Source organism: Papio anubis, chromosome 9 (assembly GCF_008728515.1).
Source record: "Papio anubis isolate 15944 chromosome 9, Panubis1.0, whole genome shotgun sequence".
Classification (NCBI taxonomy): Eukaryota; Metazoa; Chordata; class Mammalia; order Primates; family Cercopithecidae; genus Papio; species Papio anubis.
This window is the reverse complement of record NC_044984.1, coordinates 83,241,507-83,256,924: the sequence shown is the minus strand read 5'-3', so window position 1 is coordinate 83,256,924 and position 15,418 is coordinate 83,241,507. Positions and strand designations below refer to the sequence as shown.

The window sequence follows — 15,418 nt, the reverse complement described above, 5'->3', positions numbered from 1 at the left end:
TAAATGGTCTTTTCATAGTTGTGGATTGTTGAACATTCTAAAGAGTAAGGCATGTAAAACAGGGCACATAGAGAAAAAAGCTAGTCTAGTAAGTGAAAAGGAGAAAGAGGAATCATTCCTAGGTATATGCTTAAGTATGGTCTTCAAAGTAGCACTATCTAAATTAGTCCTACAATTAATCTCATAAATGTATTTTACTAAATATCTAATAACTACTTAGGGGAAAGAAGGAAAGGAAGTAAAGACAATTACACCTAATAAAAAATTTTTGAAGTCAGCATCCTTTTTTTTCTTGTATTTTTCCTTGTTTATGTGCTCCCCTACCCCCATATCCGCCTCTTCCTTCTCCTCCTCCTCCTTCTTTTTGGTTCAATGTGCAAGTAAGCTTACAGTCTGCAAATCTGTGCTTATATTTTTAAAACCTTTTATTGACTTTCACACTTTTTAGGCAAGATGATAGCTTTCACTGGTATTATACATCATGATTTGCAGGATCTTTTACATATAATAACATATATGTCCCCACAAGACCTTTGGGTTTACAAATTACAGAGAAGTTTGGAATGAGGCTTGTAATATCGGATTATTTAGGGTTGACTCTTATTAGCTGTGTGACCACAAGACTCAGTGCCTTTTTCTTCAATTTCCACAACTGGAAAATAGAAATATAGACATGTAATACATGTTTCACAAGGTTTTTTTTTCTAATGAAGTACAAGCAAACTAACAATTATTATTAATAACTATTATTATCTACCAATTCTAATCAACATTTTAGAATATTCTAAATGGAAGATAGGATTTCTTTTCATATTGTATATCTCAATAAATGAAGCTCGTTCAAGCTATTTAATTGATTTCTCACTTCCTAATAGAAATTAGGGTAAGACTTAGCACAGGAATCAGTTACTCTATGTGATGTTGTGACATTCTTTCTCAATATGGAGTGGGGGTTGCAGGGAGAGGTTGCCTCGAGGAAATCTGAGCCATTTTCCTTGGTTCTCCAACATGATATTTCATTGTGTGCCTCACTAATAGGTATTAATTTTGTCATTTCCCGTGTGTTTTATACATCCAACTGGAAGCAGAGTTTTATTCCAAAGCACATTAAGCATAATTTTGACTAATGGATTCTTCAGAAAAATCTAATAATGACAGCAGTATGGATATCATATTATAGGTTAGATTTTTTTTTTCACATAAATCTATGCAGTATGCATAACTTGTCATGTTATCTTACATATAAGCAAAGTAAGAGCTAGAGATTCACTGATTTCATAAGTTCATATAAGGCATTTTAACATCAAACATTAGGGTATCTGATAGAGTGTGGGTTCAGTTATTGGCATTTCTAAGTGTAAGTTTCCTTGTTTACAAACTTAGGGGTAACACATACATACTTTGTGAGTGGTCATAAGAAGAATCTTTCTAGGCACAAAATAGATGTTAAATCAATGTTACTTGTGCTTTCTAATTCCAGATAAATAAAAGAAACAGTACCTTTCATTTCAATGGAACACTAAATATATATCACTAAAAAATTAAGCTATGATAATGCTTTTTAAAAAAGTAATATGATTAAAAAAAAATATTGCTTTTTGGCCCAGAGACCTTTACTTATGATTTTGTCCTTGATGTATATTTCTCAAAATTGGTGTTTATAATGATGTCTGCAATCACAGTTTATAAATTACCACTTTATTAGAATCTAAAATAATCCCCCAAAGGTCATTTTGACTGTAGTAACCTCAGGTAGCAATAAAATTCACATGAAGTGAATTTCCTCTTTTTGGGGAAAACTAGTTTGTAAAAGATACAGTAAAGCAATTCGTTCTGTGAAAGAAGCAACAACATACTCAGGTTAAAAATACACTGTGTTTTGAACCAAACATAAGAAGTGTGAAATATCATTTTGAGTTCCCTTGGCAAGATGTGACTGGATGATTCAAAGATAAAAGGTGCAAATGGCTTATAAAAGTGTTCAAAGTCATTACTGAACATCAAAGAAATATTGCTAAAAATCTTTTAAATGAAAATGAATCAGAAACTTCAAAGCTAAATATTACTTAAAATGCACATGAGTATGGAATTTTTAAAAAAAGTAATGGTGAAAAGTGAACATTAGTAATGTTAGAGACTGGGTTTTTTAAAAATTCAGTATAAAGGATTTTGGTAAAGGCAAACCTAGATTTAATCCAATCTTGCCAATATTAGGTATAAGATTATTGTATCCAGGCAGAGGGGGCTATGAGACATCACAGAACAAAGTAAAGAGCATCGGGTCATGATCCTGGCCTTGACCTCTGCAGTCACATGTCTTTGTGTAGTTCTGTGCTATCCTGAGTTCAATTTCTTCATCTAGGTAATGAGAAGGATTATAATACCTGCTCTGCTTCCTTCCTACAGAGTGGATGTCAGAATCAAAGGAATAGATATTAAAGTACATTGTGAACTTTAAAACATTCCACAAATGCTAGGTATGGATTATACACAGCAATTAAATAGCACCATAGGTTGAAAAGAAATAATACATTTCCAGATTTGATTAAAACAAAAAAAAAATAGTTGTCTCTCTTTGGAAAGCCATGTATATTATAGATTATTTATTGTTTTGGTTATTATCTATTGATATATAACAGACCATTCCAAAATTTACTGGATTAATTTATTTTGTCATGATTCTGTTGGTTAGCAGTATGAGCTGAATTCAGTTAGGCAGTTCTGCCATTTTTAGAGTTATTTATGCAACTGCAGTCATCTAGTCACTCAACTGGGACTAGATGGTAATCAGATGATCTTACTCATGTTTCCAATTGTTGGTGTTGACTGTCAGCTGGTTCATCTTAGGGTCTTAGTGGGGAGGGTCCTTTTTGCTCCATGAGGTCTCTCATCCTCTAGGGCCTAGATTATGCCTCCTCACGTGGCAGTTTCAGCACAGTTCCAAAAGGGTGAGAATAGAAATGATAAAGTCTCCTGGAACCTAAGCTCAGAAGTCCTCTATCCTTATTCCTACCACACTTTACTGGCCAAATTAAGTTAAAGGCCAGCTGAAAGTTAAGGACTGTTAGACTTCACTTCTTTTTATTTTTAATTTAATTTAATTTAATTTTAAGTTCTGGGATATGTGTGCAGGATGTGCAGGTTTGTCACATAGGTAAATGTGTGCACAGGTGGCCTGCTGTACCCATCAACCCATAAATCACCTAAGTGTTAAGCCCACATGAATTAACTATTTATCCTGATGCTTCCCCTCCTCCTGCCCCCTGACAGGCCCCAGTGTGTGTTACCCCCCTTCCTGTGTCCATGTGTTCTCATTGTTCAGCTGCCACTTATAAGTGAGAACATGTGGTGTTTGGTTTTCTGTTCCTGTGTCAGTTTGCTGAGGATAATGGCTTCCAGCTCCATCCATGTCTCTGCAAAGGACATGATCTTGTTCCTTTTTATGGCTGCATAGTATTGCATGGTGTATATGTACCACATTTTCTTTATCCAGTCTATCATTGATGGACATTTGGGTTGATTCCATTATACTTCACTTCCTGATGGGGAGAGTGGCAAAGTGACATTGCTAAGGAGCATGCCCACAATTATGGGGAAAAAAAGCTGTGGCCATCCTCCTCTACAATTTACCACACCATCAATTTGATGTTTGATTTCCAATTAAACTATTTGTATAGGAAGGACACTCCTATGAGGAAGCCTCAATTGCACAATTCCCAAAGACAAAGTCACATTTTCAACAGAGACATTTCATAAAGAATGGTGAGTCAATAACAAGGAATCCACTGGAATCCTGTGAAGGAGTCCATGTAACAATTACAGGAATGTTAGGAAAAGACAAGATAGAAGACACAGTCAAGGATAGAGAAAGGTATTTCAGGATTACATATCAAAAACCAGAAGAAAAGTTTAGAAATTGCAATAAAGGGCATCACTGAAAAGAATTTTGGAGGATCAGAGAATATACATATTAGCTGGCTCAACCAGTACCAAGTAGGATTGAACAGGATGGAAATCAGGATATATGTAACATAATCTCTAGAAATATTATGAACAGGTGTTGGATTTGAGCAGGTGTTGGACCATTTCAAATGGTCCAGTATTCTAAGTTGTGTGAGGACATTTGGGTCATACAGCCTGAGTTAATTGGGATATGACAAATTGAAAAACACTGGCCAAAAGAAAAAACTAGATTCAGAGATTTGAAAAGCTACACAGGAATGGAAGAGAATTCTACAAGAAGCATTTCCTAGGGTGATCTGAATAATTCTCCCAGTTGGTATATTTTTAGCCCAATAATATTTTATGTACCAATTATTTATCAACATGCATTCAAAAATATTTATTTAGTACTTACAATGTTTTAAAAGCCATATTTGGCTGGGCGCAGTGGCTCACGCCTGTAATCCTAGCACTTTGGGAGGCCAAGGCGGGCGGATCACAAGGTCAGGAGATCGAGACCATCCTGGCGAACACGGTGAAACCCCGTTTCTACTAAACATACAAAAAATTAGCTGGGTGTGGTGGCGGGCACCTCTAGTCCCAGCTGCTTGAGAGGTTGAGGCAGGAGAATGGTGTAAACCTGGGAGGCGGAGGTTGCAGTGAGCCGAGATTGTGCCACAGCACTCCAGCCTGAGCGACAGAGCCAGACTTTGTCTCAAAATAAATAAATAAATAAATAAATAAATAAATAAATAAATAAAAGCCATACTTGTTACAGGGGATACAAGATCAAACAAGATATATTCTTTACCCTTCAAGGGTCTACAGACATTGTCAATGCAAGTGATAAGTTATAATAACACAAAGTCTAGGAGTCATTGCAAAGTGTCAGTGATAAAATTATAATTAGGGTTAAATAATTGTTACAAACTATGAAATTCTTCCTTCATGGTACACATTGTACTAGGCCCTCTATATATTATCATTAGTCTTCAAAAAAATAGCATAGAATATTTATTCTGTTGTATACACACACACACACACACACACACACACACACACCAGGTTATTTAGGCCCATAAGATATAAATGTCGTTTGGTTTCCAAACCATATATCTTTATTCCAGGGTGCATAGCCTTTTGACGAGACCATTTGAATCTCACCACTTTTACAAAGCCATTTTGATACCAAAGTATTTTGCACCCAATTATTTTTATAAGGGCACACTTGGATTCACCTTTTAAAAGTTAAACTTTTAGATTTTTGTTATGTAATAAAAAACTAAATGAACATTCTTACCTCATTCTTGAGCCTCATTCCCTCATCTATCCCATCTCTACTATAGAGATGGGATAGGCTGTGGTTAGATAGCCTTTTGTAGATAAATCCGGAATTGTGTCTCCCATCCTTGTTACTAATCTCAGAAATACCATCAATTAATCTCAGGTAAGGGGCTGCTTATTCTCTGAAAACTTGCATGTGTCTTATATTGTCTGCATCTCAAATTCTGTGATTTCTTCGACAAGGAAATAATGGTCATATTCATTTACTTTTAATCACTAAGTAGATTTAATGATGTTTCTCTTTTGAAAACTGAAAGCAGTGTTTCTCAAGAGGAGGATGGACTTTTTAACATTACTGCAGGGATAGCATATGTAATTTGCAAGTTTATTTAATATTATAATTTTAAATTTGAAAAGGGAATATCATACTTATTGTTTTTATAATTGTGGGCAATAGAAACTAGAGCACCACACATTCTCCCGCACTGATAGTGGATAAGAAGATGCTATTGATTCTGAGGAGGCAGGGATTGGGAGAGTAGGATATATTTCCCACATCACAGTTTCAGCACAGTGAAAAGAATGAAGATTTTATACACACACACACACACACACACACACACACACACACACAACATTCTAAAGAAAAACATGGGAAACAGTCATCTTGTAGAAAGAATGGACATATCTGCTTATCTGCTTTTTGGACGCTTTCTGGTCTGCTGATTGTATTAGAATGAGGATTAGATATTAGGGGTGGGTAGACGATTAGTGTACATTTGAGTCATAATATGGATCTTCATTCTCTTCTTTCCTAAACTTTTCAGGAACTCATTCAAAATCTAACACTGAGTGACATTGTTTGGTTCTGTGTCCCTACCCAAATCTCATGTTAAACTGTAATCCCCACATGCCAGGGGAGGTGTCCAGTGGGAGGTGATTTGATCATGGGGGCAGATTTCCCCATGCTGTTCTTGTGATAGTGAGTGAGTTCTTATGAGATCTGATGGTTTAAGAGTGTGGCACTTCCCCACTTGCTCTGTCTCTCCTGCTTCCACGTAAGACGTTCTGTGCTTTCCCTTTGCCTTCTGCCATGATCGTAAGTTTCCTGAGGCCTCCCCAGCCATGCGCAACTGTTAGTCAATTCAATGTCTCTTCTTTTATTTTTCCTTTTTTTTTTTTTTTCCTCCTGAGACAGGGTCTGACTCTGTCACCTAGGCTGGAGTGCAGTGGTACAATCTCAGCTCACTGCAACGTCTACCTCCCAGATTCAGGTGATTCTCCCACCTCAGCCTCTTGAGTAGCTGGGACTACAGGAACGCCACCTGGTTAATTTTTGTATTTTCAGTAGAGACAGAGTTTTGCCATAATGGTCAGGCTGGTATCGAACTCCTGACTTGAAGTGATCCATCCGCTTCAGCTTCCCAAAGTGCTCGAATTACAGTTGTAAGCCACCATGCCCAGCCTAAACCTCTTTTCTTCATAAATTTCCCAGTCTCAGGTAGTTCTTTACAGCAGTGTGAAAATGGACTAATAGACCGAGAATATAGAAAGCTGCCTTTGACTTACGGTGAAAGGCCCATTTGGTGAGTAAGAAACCTTCAACTAACTTTTCATAAGCGCAGATTTATATGTTCTTAGTTTATTATAAGCTGGATAAAAAAACTTTTAGATTTTAGCCCTCATTTGTAAGGTTATGCTTGAAAACATTTTAATATAGACTGTATTTCTGAGATTTTCCATCCCACAAATGGTTAACATGAGAAAAAGTTTCTTCACCCTTGGTGGATTGTGAAACAAGCAATTTTCCTGCTCAGAGCCTCTCCACAATCAGTTTTGAATCACCAACAGTTATGTTGGCCTCCATTTCAAAGGTTTTATGTAAGCAGGGAGATTGGTGACAATCTGAAAAAAATCAAATATTATGGAGTGAATATTTTGTCTTGCCAAAATATAGCAACCATTTATTAACTATCTACTTCTTTGCTTTTTATTGAAGAAAATATGTATAAGATGAGACTTCTGAATTTAAAAAGCTCATAGTTATTATAATATGGTATGCATTTAAGATAATATGTGTGAAACATATAACAAAATACTCATTAAAGGTCCTGTAACTATTACTGTTAATATAATATTTATCACTGAAACAATATGCACATAAAGATTGCTATGGTATTATTTTTAAAAAGCTTTTTCTCCTGTAAGGATATCTTCTTATTAAGGGAAATGAGGAATTATTTTCTCTACATTTGACAGTAATTTTTTTGACTTATGTAACATGATGTAGCCAAATATTATAATCTCCAAGGGACTGACTGAGTTGTATTGCTGTACAGTAATATGTGATAATAAATGTGTTTAAAAGAAAGGAATCAGAGTCTGATAATTTATTTTGCACATTGATCATCATCTGTTATGTATTTCCCTGGGCTAAAATGGATGGAGGGAGGGAAAGATTTGGCCACTGGAGACAACAAAAGATCATAAGAATTCAGCAGACTTTGAAAACCACTTATTCAAGAAGAAAATACAACGTTGTAAAGGAAACAATGGTTTCTTTAACTTAAAATACCATGAAATGAAAATATTATAAAGAGACAGTAATGTATCCAAATCTCTACCATGTAATAGCTGTAACAGATGCTTTCAGTAGATACTGCCTTCTCCACTTATGTCCACCTCCTTCCGGTTTCCATTTACCTGGTTGTGTAGGTACTAGCTGCTAAAGGCACACACCTGTATCCACTGCCATGGTTTTATACCTTGGTTTTCAGGAGATGCACAGGAGGCAGGTAGCCTCAGATTCATGATACAGAGGTGTGATAGCTTAGCTCTTGCATCAGTTCGTTCTCACACTGCTATGAAGAAATGCCAGAGACTGGGTAATTTATAAAGGAAAGAGGTTTAGTTGACTTACAGTTCTGCATGGCTGGGGAGGTCTCAGGAAACTTGCAATCATGGTGGAAGGTGAAGGGGAAACAAGCACCTTCTTCACAGGGTGGCAGAATGAAGTGAGTGCAAGCAGGAGAAATGCCAGATGCTTAAAAAACCATCAGATCTCATGAGAACTCACTCATTATCATGAGAACAGCATGAGGAAACTGCCCACATGGTCCAATTACCTTTACCTGGTCCCACCCTTGACAGGTAGGAATTATGGGGATTACAATTCAAAGTGAGATTTGGGTGGGGACACAGAGCCAAACGATATTAACCCTCTTGCCTTTAGGCAGTGCAGCCTCTGTGACACAATCTAGCTCAAGAACTCCATATAAAATCAGGAGACCAGACTTCTAAAAGCTCATTTTTTTGCCTTAGCTATTCCCCTACCTTATCTTGCTGTTTTCAAACCTTAGAGTTTTCCCTTAAAAGCAATTCCTCAAAAGATTATCCCTCAAAAAATACTTGTATAAGAATCCCTATTTCATACTCAGCTTGTAAAGCACCTGGCTAAAGACAATTACTAATATCACATACTTATTCTACTGTGCAGACAACAATTTGTTATTTTTAGTGATAAGACTGTGTTTTCTAGAACTGTTAATCTACCTTGACATTGCTACATAGACATCCATATTCATTTGTCACCACTTATTGGTTGTTTTATTCCTTATATTTATTCACTTCTCTAATAGATACTTTAATCAATAGAGATTCTACAATTTGGAGAAAACATATTTGCATAAGAGAAAAAGCTAACTGCTGAAGTTGTCAATTTTTGCCTAGCAAAGAATTTGAATACAGTGGAGACAGCGTGGGATTTGGAGCCAGAAAGACTTAGGTGTTAATCCTGGCTGTTCAATCACTTATTAGCCATGTGACCTTGGTCTAATCACATAGATTTTCTGAGCCTCCATTTAATTTCATGGAATCACAATGTCAATGCCATTTCATTGTTGTGATGAGTAACGTCATGATAATGTAGATTAAATACTTGGACTAGATAATGTAGATTAAATACTTGGACTAGTGCCTGGCACACAGCAGTTGCTCAGCGAAAGTTATTTTTGGCAATGGAAAATGGTTTAAATACATATGTGAGCAAATCAGTTAATTAAGCTTGAGTTTATCACTCACTCTGTTTCCAACTTTCCTAACTGATGATGGGTGCCTCCTTTAGTAGCATTCAAACAGTGCCTGTTTAGCCTAAACTCCAATGTACACATGAATATCCTAAGTGGAGCCAGGCAGTCCAACTGATGAAATGGAAAAGAAAATAGTGGTACAGAAGCCCCCAAAATGTAGAAGTTCTAGACCAAAAGAAGTTTTAAACCAGTGATGCATGGGGAAATCTGTCATTCAAATAAGTTTTGACCTACAAAGTAACCGCAAAGAAAAATAAGACATCTTAGCTAACACTAAACACTGGAGGAGTCTACCTAAAGTCTAGATGTGACTTCTTTTGAAAAAGCACAGGTCTTCATTCCTATGTAACAATGCTGGGCAAGAACCAACTAAAGCTTTTTGTTTCTTTGGGTAGAACATGTGCCCTCTAGTTTTTCATTTAGGATAACCATATGATTTATCACAAAATTAGGGTACATTGAAAATGATAGGTGTAGTGTCAATAATTATGCCAGAACAACAGGCATACATCAGATCTGGCTCTAGGCAAATTGAGACAAGAGCCACCATAGCCGGAGTCCCATCCACTCCCTAGTGCTTCTCAGAGTCAGTCACTGTACTGTACAAGTTGTCTTGCACCTGTAAGTACTGTGGAACTGTCTTTAAGAGCATCTGGGTTTTTTAGTGAGTCTAGAAATCAGTTAATTAATTTCTTGCATTCTGCATTCTCATAAGTGAATTTCTACTAAGTAAAAAGTACCTCTAATAAAGTCTGACTAGTATATCCAAGATGATATACAGTGTTCAAATAGTTATGTTTTTCTCTACAGCTTTCTTTGAGTTCAAAATACTTATATATTTAGAAGATTTTTTAGAGACTTGGACATAAGGAAAGCAGTGACAAAAATTAACTCAGTTTCAAAATTACTGGGATGTCAATAAATTTCTACAAGTCAATGAGGGTTGTGAATTTTGTTTGGAGAAAACATTTGCTGTGCATAGTGAAGCATATTTTCCAAGGAGCAATTGGTGATTGGTGACCAGAGAAAAATGACACATATGTGAGATAGAGTTGGAGGCATGAAAACGACCAGCTTAAGAGAGAAATAATGCAAGCCTATTTAAAATGGACAGCAGGCTTTGCAATCTGTTGCACTGGAGTTTTGGGGACTTACCACAGACAGTGTTTGTTATTGCAGAACGTTTTGTTTCCCAGGAGGAAGGAAGATTAACCAAAAGAAATACAACATTAAAAAAAATACACAGATGATACAGCAGAATAAAGCCCTAGACTATAAACCACAAATGGCTCAATATATTTGTTTGGGAATTATTGGAGGGGTCCACCATCTAATGCTTCCATCCTAAGGATGTTTATTGAAAGAGAAGATTGAGTAAGCTTGCACTGAATTTTCGGCAAAGTTCCCACTAACACTACCCACAATCCTGACCCTCTTGTGGCTTCTTGGTCTTTTGGGAATTTTTTTTGGCATATTTTACCTCTTCCTAAAATCTGGCTTGCCTGTGGAATGTGTGTCAAGAAGCAGGCCTTATTTACTCATTGAGAAACTGGCCACTAGTGAGGAGTTGGGTATACCTGATGGGAAGGAAGGAGGAAGGGCCACATGCCCACCCACCCATCACATAGATGGCAATGCGCCATTTTGTTTTTAACATCACAATAGAAACCACATGGAAGGCAGATAGGCTAATTGATCCTTTGCCTAAAAGTCTTCTCTGCATCCCCCAAATTCCTTCATATCCAGAGATGCTTGAAATTCTTATCTCTCCCTTGAGATGACAGTCCCTAGGATTATTTTAAAACATTTCTGTTCTTTATTTCAACCACAATAGAGATGGTTAACTTGGGGTGTGAATAATGTTTTCTATGACATTTAACCTAGTTTCATAACTCAGTAACTACTTCCATTCTTATTTAGTCTTCCTGAAAGAGCAATTCTATAAAAGAAGGATTAAAGTATAAAACATTTAAAATAGGCCTATTTCATGCAAATGATAATGTTTGATGGCAGGAGTTAGTAGATAATTTTCCTTCAGATCCACATTTTGTTGTTTCAAATACCATTATAATGAAACCTAGAAGAATTCATCAGTTGACACTCCTATGTGTGTTTAGTGGCCACTTTCATGCTGTACTTCATATTGCTCCCCAAAAATATAACAATAATAGTAATAATAACAAAAACAAAGATACTGGAAAAAAATACATAATGATGTTGAAAATTCTAACTTATGAAGTTAATAATTTTACACTGACTAGCTTATTATTGGCCCCTATCATATTATGTTGTTGTGCAGTCATTATGATAATAGTTGATATTTATTGTGGGCTTACTTTGTAGCTGATGATTAAGTAAACATTTTACACATATTTGTACATTTAATTTATATAGCAGTCCTTTGAAGTTAGTACTCATAATATCTATTTTACAGATTTTAAATTGTGGTTTACAGAAGTAAGCAATTTATTTCAGGTCATGTAGCTTACCATTGACCGAGCAAAGACTGCAAATCTTACAGGTGCCTGACATTTAAGTCCAGGTTTTTCAATCAGTGCTATATTTCTTCTATCTTTCTTAGCCTCTTGGAAAAGACACATTCTTTTAAGTGCTTTTCCACTCGAATTTTAACTTCAACTAAATTCAACTAACATTTATTGAGCCCTTACAGCCCAGACATATAACCAAGATATGTGTCTTTACAGTGGCATTTTTACCTCTCTATCTTCAGTTCCCTCAAGGTAAATAAAGATAACAATACCCACTGTCAGGCTTCTGAGCCCAAGCCAAGCCATCGCATCCCCTGTGACTTGCACGTCAGCCCAGATGGCCTGAAGTAACTGAAGAATCACAAAAGAAGTGAAAATGCCCTGCCCCACCTTAACTGATGACATTCCACCACAAAAGAAGTGAAAATGGCCGGTCCTTGCCTTAAGTGATGACATTATCTTGTGAAAGTCCTTTTCCTGGTTCATCCTGGCTCAAAAACTCCCCCACTGAGCACCTTGTGACCCCCACTCCTGCCTGCCAGAGAACAGCCCCCCTTTGACTATGATTTTCCTTTACCTACCCAAATCCTACAAAACGGCACCACCCTTATCTCCCTTTGCTGACTCTCTTTTCGGACTCAGCCCGCCTGCACCCAGGTGATTAAAAAGCTTTATTGCTCACACAAAGCCTGTTTGGTGGTCTCTTCACATGAATGTGCAAGACACCCACCTCATAGGACTGTTGAATATGTTATTAAAAAGATAGCTATTATCAGCATCATCGTTATCATTATTAAAAAATAATTAATTTCCTGGTATAAGGTGGGTGATTAATAAATGTTGAGTGAATCAATGAACGAGTGAATGAAGTTGTCGATGAGATGGGGTCTTGTCTACAAGACATTAACAGTCTGGTGGTAGGAGCAACAGTCTGGCAGTAGAAACACTCAGATTGCTGTGCTTCAAAGGCATGAGTTTTATAATAATAAAACATCTAGGTTCTATTGGTACAGAAATGAGCAACTAATTAAACTTGGGAAGGAATTATAAGGCAGAATATTCAGGAAGGCTTCACAGAAGCAGGAAAAGAAGAAAAGAAAAAAGGAAAGAAGGAAGGAAATATCACGGTGGTCCAAGGATTAGAGTCTGAGACAAGAAATAGGGCAACCAAATAGGAGATTATTGTTCTCCTTAGGACAAAAGATGGTAAAACTTGAGCTTGGCAGTGACAGTGAATGAAAAGAAAATGATGGAGTCCGGAAACATTGGAAAGGTTAGCAAGGCTTAATGACTGATTCAAGGCTGGAGGTGGGGGAGAAAGAGACAGAACTAGGTTTCTGGCTTGTTCAACTGATCGGATAATGATGATGTAGTTGAGATAGGAAACATCTGCTCCACAGTGTAATTCCAGGTGGTCTATTACCATCTTGATCCTTATTTTCCATGTCTGTGAATTTAAGATACTAATAGTCCTCGTCACATATAGTTGTGAGAATAATAAAGTGATATTACATGTGAACCACTTAGCACCATGTCTGGCACTTAGTAAATGCTCAATTCATAGCTCTCTTACCTTGTGTGGGATTGGCAGAAGGTGTAGAAGCAAATATGCTTAGCCCTGAAATAATTGAGATTGAGTTACTTATAAGCCATCTAAGTCAGTATGTAGAATTCCCAAAAGAACTCTGGTAATTTGTCAATTTAAGAATAAGAAGACTCACCCTTTTGGTTTGAAATGTGCTATGTTTAGAGATGCTTTAAACTTAATTAAAAGAGGTCATAAAATCACCATGACCCTTTCTGAGGTATGGTAACAAAATCTGTCAGTCAAGAATGACGGGGGAGGAGTCTCTGTTGCTTCCAGTAGAGGACCAATTTAGGACTTCCATAGACATTCATAACTCTCTGTCTTTGAAAGCACACAGTGACTACTTGCTTCCTTGAATACAATGGTCACCACCCAAACACAGAATACTGCCTTTCTTCCTCCAAATTGCAGGTAAGAAGTCACAATCACTATTGACTTGCTTCATAGGGGGATAAAAGAGTTAAATCTACTTATTATTCCAGCTTTAATGTGCTATTTTAGACATGCTCAACATACTATTTTGTATTTGAGCACTCCTATTTAATCTGTAGCCATTTCCCCTTTTTTCTGTGTATATGTTCAAATGTTTCATATTAGCTTCTTAGTTTAATGTTAGCATTAAAATTTCTTACAGTGTTGGTTTTTAAAATAGCCTATGGTCTTTGGCTCTTTATTGATAAAAGGACATTAACTCTATCCTATTCCCTAATGGGATTTGTCTTCTACTCATCAGAAACTAGGATTTTGTGGAATTTTTGACAATGTATTTTAAGAGTAAAGGAATAGAAAAGATTAATTTCTTTTTCATGTTAAGTCCAACTAACCACTTAGCACTCAGTCTCATATGAAAAGGAAATTTGTGCTATCCAATGGCTAACCATCTGCAAAATCAGTGAAATATCTAGCTCTTGGATTTTTGTCATTTTTTCCATGTGTCCAAGGGATGAACCTGGCATGGGAACAGACAAAAGCTAAGCTGGGGCCTGATGCAGTGGCTCATGCTTATAATCCAGCACATTGGGAGGCCGATGGGAGAATCGCTTGAGCCAAGGAGTTGAAGACCAGCCTGAGCAATGTAGGGAGAACCTTGTCTCTACAAAAAATTATAAAATAATAAGCCGGGCATGGTAGCACATACTTGTAGTCCCAGCTACTTGGGAGGTTGAGGTGGGAGGATGACTTGCACCTGGGAGTTTGAGGCTGCAGTGAGCTATGAGGATCACACTAAGACACTGTAGCCTGGGTGACAGAGTGAGACCCTGTCTAAAAAAAAAAAAAAAAAAAAAAAAAAAAGAAGATAAGAAAAGCCAAGCTGGGATAAACAAGAGATTGCCTTATGTCTGTGTGATTTGAGATAAGTACCACCAACCAGATGCCACTTTACCCAGGTCAGAGACAGGATTTTTGTCATTTTTTAAAAAACGGATATCCTAACTTATATATTAACTTTAATTTCTAAGATATCATGTAGGCATGTAAATGTATTCTTTTTTTTTATCATTATGCAGACTAACTCAAACCGTAAAATGTATAATGCAGTTTCTTCATGAGACAATGTGAAGCTCATTTTTTGTTTGTTTGTTTGTTTTTAGATAAAATCATGGACCTTCTGTGGAAAGTGAAGAAGAAATATTTCTTTTTCTTTTTTTTTTTTTTTTTTTTTTGAGACGGAATTTGGCTCTGTAGCCCAGGCTAGAGTGCAGGGGCGGGATCTCCGTTCACTGCAAGCTCCGCCGCCTCCCGGGTTCACGCCATTCTCCTGCCTCAGCCTCCCTAGAAGCTGGGACTACAGGCGCGGGCCACCACGCCCGGCTAGTTTTTTTGTATTTTTAGTAGAGGTGGGGTTTCACCGTGTTCGCCAGGATGGTCTCGATCTCCTGACCTCGTGATCCGCCCGCCTCGGCCTCCCAAAGTGCTAGGATTACAGGAAGAAGAAATATGTCTATGTTAGCAAAACATTTAGCACACACAAAAAATAATTTGAAGAACATTTTCAACTAAGGAATTTGGGACAGCAGATTAATGGT

The 15,418-nt window shown here is 37.0% G+C and overlaps 1 pseudogene; it reads right to left on the bottom strand.

Annotated features, from left to right (window-relative positions):
• Nucleotides 1–14,680: 14,680 nt before the first annotated feature.
• On the bottom strand, nt 14,681–14,789 carry LOC116269059 (annotated as a pseudogene).
• Nucleotides 14,790–15,418: the final 629 nt, after the last annotated feature.